Genomic DNA, 14,487 nt, shown 5'->3' with positions numbered 1-14,487 from the left:
GTATGAACACTTTGACTCAAAGCCTAATGACTCACTGACTGATTTATATGACAGATTCGTCAAACTCTTGAATGATTTGTCACTAGTTGATAAGGAGTATGATCTTGAAGATTCAAACCTTAAATTCCTATTACATCTTCCTGAAAGTTGGAATTTGAAGGCCACAATTATAAGAGACAACTATAATCTTGAAGAAACAACTCTTGATGAAAATTTATGGGATGCTCAAGACTCATGAACTTGAGATGGAACAAAGAAGCAAGAGAAAAGGAGGAAAGTCAAGGATAGTTGCTCTTAAGGCTGAGGAAGAATCCCCCAAAGCAGCTACCTCAAGGAAAGGCAAGGGAAAAGCGCTCATCATAAAGTCTGATACAGAATCATCAAGTTCTGATAGTGATGATGACTCAGAAACTGAAAGCTTGCCTGAGATGGATGCTGATGAAGAGATGATGAAGTTGTGTGCTCTTATGGTGAAAGAAATCACAAAGATTGCATACAGAAAATTCAGGAAGGGAAAGAAATTTTCCCGGAAAGGTGCAAGTTCTGATAAGAAGAGTTTTAGACAATATGAAGACAAAGGAGGGAAGTCTGATAGAGGAGATTACACAAATGTCAAATGCTACAACTGTGGTGAGAAAGGCCACATATCTCCTGATTGCAAGAAAGTGAAGAGTGACAAAGGCAAGGCTCTTGTCACAAAGAAAAAAAACTGGACAGACACTTCAGATTCTGAAAGTGAGGAGAATTATGCCTTGATGGCAAATGCTGATAGCAGTTCTGAAGCTGTTGAGTTAAAGGTACCTCAAACTACTTATGCCTTTCATACTGATGATATTAATGAGTTGAGAAGATATCTTAAAACCATGTTCATTAGTTATAGAGATCAAACTTTAACATGTGAAAGATTAACTTCTGAAAATCTTGCTTGTAAAAAGAGGAATGATTATTTAGAAAAAGAGTTAGTCATGTTCCATCAAACTCAGAAAGATAGAGATGATGCTCTCTATGTTAGGGATGAAGTACTTAAAATGAATGAATCTTTAAAAACTGAGTTAGAAAAGGAAAGAGAGATTATCAGGACTTGGACTAACTCTGGCAGAACAACTCAAAATTTGTTAAGTAGTGGAAACTGGAAAGAGGGCTTATGTTATGGAGATGATAAGAATGATAAAAAAACTGTAGAAATTAAGCCTATAGTTGTTAAACAAAGGCCAAAGGTAAAACCTATTAAGTTTGTAGTTGTAAAGTCTGATAATGAAAAATCAGAAATTAAAGAGGAATTAACTTCAGACAAACTAAAACAGGAAAAGCCAACTGAAGTAAACGTAGGCTTAATGACAAAGAAACAGCTTAAGCATAAGCTGAAAGATGTTAAGAATGTAAACAAGGTAAAGTCACCTAGGAAAATTAGGAATGGAAAGGAAGGTGTGAATAAAAGCAATAATTATAAGCCTGTTCCTAATGCTCCTAGAAAAACATGTCATAACTATGGAAGTTCTAACCATCTGGCTTCTTTTTGCAGGAAGAATAAGAACATAAACTCCTTACCTTCAAAATCAGGAGTTAAGAATCTGTTAGATATAGGCCACAAAATCCTTGTTTTTATTGTGGTAGTTTATGGCATTCCATTTATACTTGTAAGGAATATCATAGTTTGTACTATGATTATTATCAAATAAAACCTTCTTTAAAGAAAGTTAACATTGTTCCTTCTAGTGTAAGTTCTAATACAAAGTCTGATAGTGTAAATGCTGATAAGAAAAATGTTAAGATGAACTCTGATGCTAAATCCGCTCCAAATGTTAACAAACTTAATAAGGCCAAAGGATCCAAGCTAGTCTGGGTCCTTAAAACTAATCATTAGTGGTCTTTGTGATTGCAGGGCAACAGGAAAAACATCCTAGTTCTGGACAGTGGATGCTCAGGACATATAACTGGAAATAAAGCCCTGATATCAGACTTTGTGGAGAAAGCTGGCCCAAGTGTTTCTTATGGAGATGCCAACATTGGAAAAACACTGGGATATGGCAATATCAATCTTGGGAATGTCATCATTAAAAAAGTAGCTCTGGTCACAGGACTTAAACACAATCTGCTGAGTGTTAGTCAAATCTGTGACAGAGGTTATCATTTGGATTTCTTTGAAGAACACTGTGAAGTTGTAAGCAAATCTACAGGAAAAGTTGTTCTGAAAGGATACAGGCATGCTAACATTTATGAAGCCTATCTTTCAACAAGTACTGATGGTTCAGCAATCTATCTGTTAAGTAGAGCATCAATTGAAGACAGCTGGAATTGGCACAAGAAATTCTCTCATTTAAATTTCAACAATATAAATGAACAAGAAAGATCTTGTGAGAGGACTGCCAAAATCAGTATTTGCTCCAGATGGCCTTTATGATTCATGTCAAAAGGCAAAACAAAGAAAATCTTCATTCAAGAGCAAGACTGAGTCATCAATTCTTGAGCCTTATCACCTACTACATGTTGATCTATTTGGTCCAGTGAATGTCATGTCTATTACAAAGAAGAAATATGTTATGGTCATAGTGGATGAGTTCACCAGATACACATGGGTGTATTTCTTGCATACAAAAAGTGAAACTGCATCTATCTTGATTGATCATGTCAAGCAACTGGATAAATTGGTCAAAGATTCTGTGAAGATCATAAGAAGTGATAATGACACTGAGTTCAAGAACTTGATCATGGAAGAGTTCTGCAAAGACCATGGAATCAAGCGGGAATTCTCTGCTCCTGGAACTCCACAACAAAATGGAGTGTTTGAAAGAAAGAATAGAACTCTTATTGAAGCTGCACGAACTATGCTTGATGAAGCAAAGCTACCAACCTATTTTTGGGCTGAAGCTGTGCAGACTACTTGTTTTACTCAGAATGCAACACTCATTAACAAGCATGGAAAGACACCATATGAGATGGTGAAGAAAAAGAAGCCAAATCTGAAGTATTTTCATGTATTTGGATGCAAGTGTTTTGTTCTTAAGACTCATCCTGAACAGCTATCCAAATTTGATTTAAAAGCTGATGAAGGAATTTTTGTTGGATATCCACTTTCCATAAAAGCCTTCAGAGTCTACAATTTAAGAACAAGGGTTGTCATGGAATCTATCAATGTCTCATTTGGAGATAAGAAGATTACTGGACTTGAAGATTTCAATGATCATGATCAGTTGAGATTTGAAAATGAAGACTTAAATCTGATACTGAAAATCCTGACAGTCTAAATCCTGATACGGCAAACTCAGACGGATTAAACTCTGATATTATTGAAACTGTGGTGACTACGCCAAAGGAAGATGCACCTGTGCAGGGGGCATCCTGAAGATAGAATCACATCTCAAGAAGCATCAGAACCTACAACTGGCTCTTCAAGTTCTGATTCATCAAGTTCTGATGAGCCAAGTTCTGATAATTCTGGAAACTCAATTTCTGAAGGATCCAACTCAGAGAGCATAATTTCAGGGGGAGCATCAAAAAATGTTGATGAAGATAGCATGGATCATGGGGGAGCATCCAATTCTAGAGAAAACCTTCCATCTGCAAGGAAGTGGACTAAATCACATATACCTGATTTAATAATTGGAAGTCCTGATGCATGTGTCAGAACTAGAACAGCTATGTAACACCCCCAAATCCGGGGTCGGGGATTCGGGTTGTCACGAGTTCCATTTCCCTTATCAATACTCAATCTTAATAGTCAACCAACTACTGAGTATTGTGACCCCATAATATACACACACACACCACACAAGTTATAGTCTCAGAGATGAATGCCAAAAATAACACAAGTCATTTTATTCCACAATTATAAACCGTTACACCTTAAAAGGGTTTCTGAATAATTTACATATTCCTTGCCATTATTACAATTCATATTATACATAAGTCTGGTTCATCAATAGTTGAAAACCTAGCCTATTGGTAGCTCCTACCTCAGCTACGGCGGCATCACCGCTTCCAGAAAACTGCGAAACGTTTCCTAACCGCTTGCGAATTGGAAGCTTGGTCTTGTTCATCTTTTCTATCTGTTGTTGTGTGATGAAATAAGAAAGCAAGGGTGAGCAACAAGCCCACCAAAATAATATGTATAATGATTAACAATATATGAGCATTCTCATAGTACTCATGAAAGTCTTGGTCAAAAGAAATGAACCAAGCTGATATCTTAACGCAACCAAGTCGTAAAATATTCAGTATATATGTATACGTATATATACTTTTCACAATATTTGAAATCCTCTGACATGTATAACATCCACAGAGTTCCAGTTTATAACTGTATAAAAATATTGTTGCAAGGTGATCTCATATATCTAACCTTGTCTCAACCTTTTTCTGAAAATCTTTGACATGCACAAGATAATCATTTACTAGATATAAGTTTAAAAGATGAAGTTACAAGATACTCCAATATACTTATATCTTTTACGAATACTTCTTGAACTACCACCGTTCAAGGTATAAATAGTTCATCCCACATATGAAGTTACAAGACAAAACATGTACGGAATCAATCTTTGAAATATCATCAAAATGAAATTAAGTTACGAGATGCTTCATTTGAAGAAAACATCATTTTGAAAACTCGACCCTGCCAGCACTCAACAATCTCCCAACCATAGCCTTTCTATCGAAGTGCTCTGGGTAGTGTTGCAGAAATATCCAATTGGATGATGAACTCATTACGGGAGTTTGCCGCGCCAGAAAGACCACTCACGATGATCAGTCGCAGTAGTGCAACCCCGCCATTTTCTACATGTAGAGGAGAACCTGTCGGATTTACTTGTCAACCGAACACTGGACTCCTAAGGAATGGACCGTCTTAGCGGAACTTCCAGGCCATTTGGGCCAATATAATAAGGCTGGGCCGGCGCCACTCGACCACTTACGCCACTCCTAGTTCAGATGAAATCCATGACTCTGAAACATAAAGCTTGTCCCCCTTTCCCCAAGTAGAAACTTGTTGATACGGCTTCACCAAGAAGTCGTATCTAGTTGGAAAGGAAAACTCACCGATATTTCCCAGGCGGTGCCTATTAATGGATTAACTTGTTCTAAGAATTTTACTTCCCGAGTGTTGGGTAAGTAATCAAAAACTCTTTTATCAAAACAACAACCTTGTTGCGAATATAAAACACGCCATAGAGTCGGATCCCTCAGGTTTTGAGTGAGTATTTAAATCCCCTTCCAAAGGAGGATCTTAAATATAAAAATGAGTTTTGGGTTCCGCCCTAACTTTTAAAATCATTTTGAAGACTCGAAAATATTTTTAAGAATGCTTGGAGTAATGCTGATTTAATAAAATAAATCAGTCCCAATAGATTAGAAAATATCTGAATATTATTATTTAAATAATATTCCCATAAAGAATAATCTTTATAAAAATAATTGAAGTAGAAGTTTTAAAACTCACACTTGAAATTAATAATAAATAACCAAAGATATACGTATACGAAAGTATGATCTTTATTTGAATAATCAAAAATAAGTTTGATTATCGAAACATTATTCTTTAATAAAATAAAGAATATTTCAAAGTAAGGCGAGGGGTAATGGTTCGTTCGCGAAACGCCGTTACTTAAAACGGTCGTTTCTCATAAACCGTACATCGGATTCAAACGAACCACATATCAAAACGAAGCTCGTAACATGAACTATCAAATCATGGTAGTGTTCAAAACCTAACAGTGAGTTCTCGGGTCCTGATGTTAAGAACAAAATAGTCTAAAGTAAATCAGACATTACGACGGCTATTTTTACGCGATTACCAATTTTTTATCCTACTCCAAATCAACCACCAATCAACCACAATTTAAACATACAACCAAACTCCATACCTACAATGCTACAACAGCCCCAACAACTCAATATTTCCAATTTACACTACTTCCCAATCATGAACTAAAAGCTTACATAAGTTCTTTAACTAATCAACAAGATTTACAACTCCAAACACATCACAAAACCAACACATCTCTAAATACACAATAATCAAGCTTCTCATGAACCATTCGAAACACAAAAACTCTAAATATACAAAAGTAGGGCTAGGGTATGAGATTATACCTTCCTTGGTGAGTAAAAGTAACTAAGGAGCTTGGAATCACCCTTGAAAGTCCTTACCAAAGCTTAATCTAAACAAAAACTCAAGAACAAAATTTTAAGTTCTTGAAAAACACTATTCACCCTCTTCTTCCATGAATTTTAGGAAGAGATTGTGAAGGAATTTGAAGCTTAAACTTATAGGATAGCTATATATATGCATAAGGAACCTTAGATAATTACCTCACTAATTAATGAAGCTTGGAACTTGGATTTGGGTTTTTTTCTTCTTGAAAATGGAAAAGGGCCGAGAGCTTCTCTTGGAAAAATGAAGTCAAGATGTGTTTTTGTGTTTGTGATTTGTTTTGCTTGGTTGCTAGGTTTTTATTTTATTTAATTACCCTTTTAACCATATAAAATTGTGTGGTTAATAATTAACCACACTTCCTTCCTTTTTGGTCATGCTTAGGTCATCAATCTTATGTCATCTTCCCATGCTTGTCTTCTTCTTATTGGTTTGATGACATCATCCTCACTAAACTCTTTGATTAGCTTCTAATTACTTGGCTAATGACTGCTGATCTGTTATACGGTTCGCTTAACTTTTGTTTTTATTTATTGTTTGAGGGATCATACCCGGGATCTTATTACTTGGGTTTCCTTAACCTTTCTCAATATATTATATTCCTTTTATGATCCTCTCTTATAATCCTTGAATTTAAATCTTTTTTATCCTGTTACCTTATACTCAATTCTTTCGGTATCTAGTGGATTTTCGGGAAAAATCAAAGTGTTCGAATTTGGATTCTGACGATCTTTACATACACTTATATACCATACAGAGTACTAATAAGATCTCAGAATAACAATAAAAGAACCCCTACATAGTGTGGCATGAAAAGTTTTCTTATTCAGCATAATCAACAAAAACACTATTCATAAGGGTTACAAAAAGGTTCAAAATTTTGGGGCTATTACAGTCTCCCCTCCTTAAAAGGATTCCGTCCCGGAATCAAAATAGAAAACAAATAGGGATACTCTCTTAGCATTGCACTTTCTAACTCTCACGTAATTTTCCCATATTGTGGTTCTACCATCAAACTCTGACTAGTTTGATAACCCTTCTCCTAAGCACTTGTCCATTTTTGATCTATAACCCTTCCTGGTTGCTCCATATAGGTTACGTCTGGTTGCATGCCTATGCGCTCATATGCCCTTATTTGTCTGGCATCCGAATTACACTTTCTTAACATTGATACATGGAACACGTTATGAACTTGCTACATGTTCGGGGGTAGGGGTAGCTCATATGCTAACTTCCCAATACGTCTTAATACCTCAAAGGGTCCAACAATTCATGGGCTTAGCTTTCCTTTCTTTCCGAACCTTATCCATCCTTTCCAAGGGAATACCTATAACAGCACTAGGTCCCCTACTTCCTATTCCTTGTCCTTTCGTGTCAAATCAACATACTTCATGTTTCCATCTTGGGCTACTACCATCCGTCCTCTGATTAAATCTATTATATCCTTGGTCCTTTGGACCACTGCTGGTCCGAGCATCTTGCGCTCTGCAATCTTCATCCTAATATAAGGGAGATCGACATTGTCTTCCCTCAAGGATCTCATAAGGCGATACCTCGATACTGACATACGATCGATTATCGTGAGAAAACTTAATCTGCATTAAGTGATCATTCCAAATTCTTTCAAGTCTATTGCACAAAATTTCATCATAGCTTCTAGCACTATAGCTTTTGCTTCTCAATACCTATTCTTTTCCAGTTCGTAATCGTTACTATCTTCTGTACAGGATACTATTCTAGATATACCTTTACTCGCTAGAGTTTTATAACCTCTTAATAATCGCATCAACCTTTGTATCACAGACGCGTTAGAATCGGAATACCACCTTACTTGGTACCACTTCATCTCTAGCTGCCTCCATCTTCGAAAGCTTGATCCATCATATAGAAGTAAAGGAATTTGTTGAGAGATCATTATGATCATGAACACTTGTTCTATTGCATAGTTAGTACAGAAGGTGGCCAACCTTTAGTACTTGACAAGCAATTAAACAACATGTGGTATCCTACTAGGCTTCTATCACACAGATAGATAGTCATTCGGCAATACCTCCCCTTCTGGAAGGGTTGTTCTTCTCAGCTTATATGAAATGAAAAGGAGAGAAAAGAACGAATTGAAGAAAATTGTATATATATAAAATATACTGTGATAAAATATCTGGCTTGGAATCTACCTCTGAACTATAGAGGTTTATCATAGGAGAACAAAACATATACGTATATATATCAACATCAGGTATTATAACATCGTATTTCACATGCCTAAATATTTTTGATATTCTTTCCATCATTCTATGGACCCATGCTCTTGCTCGAGCTTATACACAATCACCTTTGAAACTCCCTCGACATCGAAAATCGAATCTGGGATTTCATTCTAGACATCATCGTTACTAGAATTTTATGCTTGCACCGCAACCTTCCTCATATAGTAATACGACTCTCTTTTCATAAGAGGGAATAAATATTCAATAGGTAGATACTCTACTTAATTAGTCTATCATTGATAACTTATACACTACCACGACCCGATTAGTGGTACTCAATCTCAACATCCATTCCAATACAACTTTCACGGTTGTAAGTAATCGGCTCATTACTCGTAGAATTATTCGTGCATTACTGTGGTCCACCGTTGACCTACTGTAGTCATTCGTTTTCCATGAAGTCTTAATAGCTAACCATACGGAGTCCATACATATCGTATCGAATTCTTCTAAGGAGGTAACATGATCACCGTTCATGATTCATGAAGAACACTCCTGAACTTGACGTACATATGACATGAAGCAGATAAAATTGCAGAAGAGTTTCAATGAAAGCAACGATAGCAGGTTAATACCATTATTAACCATATGTCTTTATTAGGAGACATGAAGCTCAAAGGTTCATTTAGTCCTTTCGTAATATGGTCCTGGCTTATCTTAAGATATGACCCTCTAAGATAGATAGCCCGCTCACGGTGATTACAAAAATTAATCTTTACCCAACTACTATCACCATTAAGTATCGCACAATCATCAGAAGGAATGTCAATCTTCCATACCATAATACAACCTTCACGGCCTTAACCATTATCACTATATTCCTCTGGCACGAGCGCCTATAATTGTCCTCTTACACTTAAAGTGTCGGCCACCTCTGTGGCCTTTCTTGATAGTAATATTTCCTTACAATCAATGTCATTTTAACCACTTTCACTAAATTTTCTACCTCATTTCCAATCACTGTGACGATGTTTTCCTTAAAATCTGATGAGTAAAAAAAAATATCACCATTTTTCCATAAGTTATTGCCTCAGTCTTTAGAAGTTAATTGTAACACCCCCAAATCCGGGGTCGGGGATCCGGGTTGTCACGAGTTCCATTTCCCTTAATAACACCCAATCTTAATAAACAATCAACTACTCCGTACTGTGACCTCACAATAAACACACACACCACAAGTTATAGTCTCAGGGATAAATATCCAAAAATAACACGAGTCATTTTATTCCACAATTATATGCCATTACACCTTAAAAGGGTTTCTGAATAAATTTACATTTCTTTGCCATTATTACAATTCATAAAGATACATAAGTCTGGTACATCAAAAGTTAAAAGCCTAGCCTATTGGTAGTTCCTATCTCAGCTACAACGATGTAAGTCATATGTCATAACCTATTTGTATATTCGAGGATTCAACTCAACTCAAATAAGAATGTAATAAGTAAATAGTGGATCGACCGTCAGAGAGATCTCGCAAAGTAATATCTGTCAAAGGATTCAGAGACAAGGTTCATCTACAGACTTGAGGAATTAATTCACTGGAAGAAGTTCAAGAAATTGATCATGCCTCAGTGATATAAGTCAAGATCGTGGATTTAATCAAGTGACAGAGATCTCGTCAGAGTATCATTAATTACAAGGATTTAATCTGAAGAAAATCAAAGTGTCAGAGTCAAGACATGAAGAAACGTCACGGAAGTTAGTCACTCATGAACCAGACAGTACATCGAGTGTCAACGTTGAAGTGGTGGAATTGATTCATAATTTTCAGTGATTTTCAGAAGATTTGCAGAAGAATGGTTGCTGCTCAAGACTAGAATTAATTCTCTATTAATTAATTGAGTCATCTAATTTAATTAAGAAAATAAATTATATCTGCGAAGAATAATTTATTTATTAATTGAATTAATTGATTAATTAATTCTGAATTAATTCTAGGAATTTTAGGAATTTTCAGAAGTTTAATTGGATTAAATTTAAGCTTTAAATCAGCAAAACAATTGAAAATGAACTAGCATGACAATCAGGATTGTCATACCGATTGTCATGCTAGGCCAAATTCAATTGTTACACCGAAAGTCACTCTAGGAGGGTGATTGTCTTGCTAGTTCATTCTGATTGTCTTGCTAGTTCATTCTGATTGTCTTGCTAGTTCATTCAGATTGTCTTGCTAGTTCATTCAATTGTCCTACCGAAAGTCATACAAGCTTAAAGGATTGTCATTCCAATTCAATTAACTCAGCTGATTGTTTAAATAGAAGCAGAGAAGCAGCAATTGTTTTTAATCTCAATCAAAAACACACAAGTCAAGAACAAAAGCAGCCGCCTCCTGAAACATTTTATTTTCTTCTCTGCTTACATCAAGATCATAATTTCTAGATTGTAATGTTAAATCTAATCCACTAGAAATCTTTATCTTGTTCTTGTGTATCAATCTAGCGGATTAAAGTCCCTAGAACTTAATCTCAAATCGCGTTTAGCATTTGATTCTAATTATTGCAAAAATAGAAAAAGTTCATGTCGAATTTATTCTAAATTTGTGATAATTGATTTGAGATTAATACCTTGTAATCGATACAGTTGTTGTAACACATTTCAAGTTTAATAATATTTTTATTTAACTTGAATTTTGTTTCACATTTTTTATTCCGCATTTTATTCGATTATTCGGTACTGTTTGTATTCAACCCCCCTTCTACAAACACATTGGGACCCAACAATTGGTATCAGAGCCTTCTGATTAACGAACAAATCAAGATCCTAGACTTTTGTGATTTTTCAACTCCTTGAATTTTTATTTGTTCAAAAATTCATAATGACTTCACATAAAGTTGGAACCGTTAAAATTCCACAATTTGATAATGAGAATTATATTATGTGGAAGAAGAAGATGCTCTTATTTTTACAAGTTGCTAATCCCAAATATTCAAACTTGTTAAAGAAGGGTATAAAAACTCCGATGGTTATTGAACCGGAGGTAATAATAAATGGTGTGGTGACTACTGAAGCTAGAACCTATCCAAAAGATCCTGAAGATTTTACTCCTGCTGAGAAGGAAGAATTCTCCTTGGATGCCAGCCTTCAATTAATATTAATTGATTCCCTTGATCCCCTAATGAACAGACATGTGATGAACTGTAAAAATGCTAAACACATGTGGGAAACTATTGAGGTAATTAATGAAGGCACAGAGGAAGTTAGGGAGAACAAGTTGGAAATCCTAACCTCTGAATATGAACATTTCAAATCAAATCCAGGAGAAGGAATTACTGAAGTGTTTGAGAGGTACAATGCGTTGATCAACAACCTGAACATCAATGGAAAGTTTTATTCAATCAGGGAGGTCAACAAAAAGTTCCTTTTAACACTGCCAGCTCATCTTGAACATAGAATCACTGCCATTAGAGAAGCTAGAAATCTGAGTGAGATTTCTTTGGACAGGCTCTATGGAGTGTTAAAAACCTATGAGTTGGAGCAGATTCAACAGAAGGAAGTCTACGGGAAGGATAGAATGGTCAGCACATCTACTGCACTTGTAGCTGAAGGTCAACAACAACAGCAATCTCAACAGTCGGAGAGAATGGTACAGTTTTCCAAGGGTGAGGAAAATGAGTTAGTAGCAGAATATGATCCTCCTACTACAAATCAATCAAGTGATGATTTTTATTCCTTGGAAGAGCTGGAGCAATTGGAAGACGAGTCAATGGCCCAAATTGTCAAGAGATTCTCCCATGTCAGATTCAAGAGGAATCCCAAGCTGAAGTACAAGTCCAACTACAACAAATTCCAGAAAGGTGGATCTTCATCCTCTAACACCAGCAGTGGTGGATACAAAACAGGGATGGTTGATCGGAGCACCATTAGATGCTATAACTGCAATGAGTTGGGACACTTTGCCACAGAATGTAGAAAGCCAAAGCAAGTAAGAAAGAACTCTGAAAGGGCTTATCTGGCAAAGGGAAGAAGCTGGGATGATACTGACAGTGAAGATGAAGATGAAGGAAATCTTACTCTTATGGCTATTGATGGAAAAGCTTCATCGTCAAGAATAGAGGTAAAACTTTCTGATGCTGAAATGGTTTATCATCTAAGAGGTAACTTAGATTGTGCACGTCGTGATAATGAACTGTTAAGTTTACAGATCACAGACCTTGAGAAAGAGGTCAATGAATTAAGACTTGTGCACATTAATCAAGACAAATTAAAAGAACAGGTATCTTTTCTAGAGAATAGAGTTGACTGTTATAGAAAACTCGAAACTATTCTCAAAGACAAGATCACCGGTCTTGAGACTAAGGTTAGAGCCTACTTCAATTCTTGTTCGAAGGCTAAAGAGTTCTACAGTAAGCAAGCTGTTAATCAAACATCTGGAATAGGTTATGATTACAATGCTGCTATTGGAGAATTAGGCATAAACTCCCCTCCTCATGTCTGTGCTAAAGGGAGGGAAGTACCACATGTGCTTAAGGGTGTTGATGAACCCCTCTATAAAGCATCAATTGCTGAACCATTTGATGCGACCTCTTCTGTTATTCATGAAGAAATACGTGCTGAGGATCATGCTAATGAGAAGATTGTTTCCAAGTCAAGTGAGTCGAAAGTTCCAGTCAAAGTTGTGAAAGCAACTGAGACTAACTCAGACACACATGAGTTGGATAACAATAATGCCATGTCTACCATGCATAAATTGCCTGCTGTTAATCACTCTCATAAAGCATGTGGTGTTGCTAATTGTATGTCTTGTGCTTTTAATATGATGTATGCTTATTTTAATGGTAAGCATGTGTCTAATGATAAGACTACTCCTCGTCAGCATGTGAATAACAAGAAGCATGATAGGTCTAAGACTGCCAGTCCTTCTAAGGCTAGAAAGGAGACATTTGTGCCTAAGCTTAAACAGAAATTTGTTAAGGCTATTTACAAGGTCAAATGTTCAGTCATTGAGAAAGTTGAGACAATTAAAATTAAAAATGTTGTTTTGCCTGACAAAGGACAGTTCTACAAGTATGCCGGGCCCAACCAAGTTTGGGTTCCGAAGAAGGTCTAATCCATTTGAAGTGCAGGGCAGTATACAGGTGTAACCGGTAGTGTGGATTCTTGACAGTGGATCATCAAGATATATGACCGGAGATAGAGCCCTGCTATCAAATGTGATTGAGAAAGCTGGCCCCCTGATTACCTTTGGAGATAACAGCAAAGGTTTATCCGAGGGATATGGCTGTTTGCAAGCTGGGAATGTTATCATTGTAATTTTGTATATTGTGCTAGGTTATTATCAGGAAGCAGTATCTAACATATAGCACTAGTGACGAGACTTGAGAATATTATGACATATCAGGCACCTGATGCACATTACACTTGGAATTGGACTCTAGTAAGATGTGTACAAGTGTACTTCTGATTGGTGAGTTAAAAGAGGAAGTCAGTGCACCACAGTTCATGGACTTTGCAGCTGCAGATCTATTGGACTATGCAATCTCTTCTTCATAATCTCACTTCAGGTTGGTATGAACTAGTATACTGCTCAAGCAATCGTCAAGGACATGGTATGGCACTCTAACTGCAGTTACAATTTTATATGAATAAGTAGAGTCGTCATATTTATAACTATCTTATCACTAAGCACAATCATATTGTTTTATATGTGCAGTGGTATATTAATTATGCAACATAACAATTAGTATCTAAAGTACTTGACAAGTATCGGTCAATGATATCTTGTTAACATTATGTTGCAGATATTTGTAAGCTTTTGACATGAATGAGAATTACTTAGACTTTACCCTAAGTGATCAATGTTTTATAAAAAACTCATTCATTTTGAAAAACAAAAATCAAACTTCTTTCTACATTAGTGATTTCTTATTTCATGTAAAATCTTTTGAAATCACTATTGTAAATCATTTTCTCTCTATTACCATATGTTCTATGATACAGGTTCAGTCTCCAATGACTTTCTTTCATTGACAGTCATGAGGTTGAAAACCCACAACGTCTATCCCAGACTGTAAAGACAAACACAAAAACAGAACCAACCAACACTCTTTTACCACTAAAAGTAGTATGAAT

The sequence above is a fragment of the Apium graveolens genome, chromosome 8 (genome assembly GCF_009905375.1).
Source record: "Apium graveolens cultivar Ventura chromosome 8, ASM990537v1, whole genome shotgun sequence".
Taxonomy (NCBI): Eukaryota; Viridiplantae; Streptophyta; class Magnoliopsida; order Apiales; family Apiaceae; genus Apium; species Apium graveolens.
This window is presented reverse-complemented; position numbering follows the sequence as displayed.